This window comes from Ciona intestinalis, unplaced genomic scaffold (assembly GCF_000224145.3).
Source record: "Ciona intestinalis unplaced genomic scaffold, KH HT001140.1, whole genome shotgun sequence".
Taxonomy (NCBI): Eukaryota; Metazoa; Chordata; class Ascidiacea; order Phlebobranchia; family Cionidae; genus Ciona; species Ciona intestinalis.
In genome coordinates, this window is record NW_004191461.1 from 1 (window position 1) to 1,060 (window position 1,060).

The window sequence follows — 1,060 nt, forward strand, 5'->3', positions numbered from 1 at the left end:
ATAAGGACAACTCGGCCAGGGTTAGGTCTGTGTTGAAAATGACTTATACGAAGTATCAACATTATATTGTGCTATTTACCAACTTAATCCTGTGTATTTTCGAAATATTAAAATTACACCTCGTGTGCGAAACGATAAATACCTCCTCGTGTGTTTTAATATATTTCTTTGAAGTGTTTTGAGTTTGGAAATATTGGGCAATATGGGCTTAATGGTCCTGTTTTCCTCCACACTATAATTGTTTTATATGTTTCCAACGACACACTGGCAGGTTTGAACACGGTTCTGCTGGTTAAAAAGTTTGGGACAGTTTTAGAGGTTTGTTCATATTTATTTGGTTTTAATCTCCGGCTCGTGACTAATAGTTTACCTCGCCACGCTGCCTGTAACTAAGACGTTCGTGTTCTTGAAAAGGACACCTAATAAGAATTGTTCCAACCCAGTAGTCCTGGTTGTCTAAATTATCAACGATACATTTTATTTTCTCGCTCTATTTGGTAGTAAACAAGGACCATTCAAAGAATTATAAAACCACATGCTCACGACTCGCATAGACCGTGGTTAATTGTTTAAAACACGATTAAGATATTTGGATATTATGGGCTAAAAGTGTCCCATCCCCCCCAACCCTGCTATATCCCACCTAGAAGTACTGCAATGCAGCTTTGTGTGAATAATGTTCTCACGCAAAAACCACTGGTATCTTGATCATCGATACATTAAAGTCCTCGGATTAGGCCTCTTTTAGTTTATAAGGAATTTCGAAAAATTACGAGCAAGACTCTTATATGGGAATAATCGTAACGCATTCTCATCGAGGTAAATAATACAACCTAGAAATATGCATTTAAATATTTTAATTGAAACTTGGAAACGTTAAAATAAGTGCGAAAAACAAGTCGTGCGTGAAAAACAGTGATAAGAAAAGCAAAATACTAGGTCAAATAGGGATAAGGAAAACACAAAAGAGCACAAACAGTGAGAAGAGACACATTTATAACCAAACTAACGAAAAAAAACAAGATAATTAAATATTGAGATTAATGCGAAAATACAAACA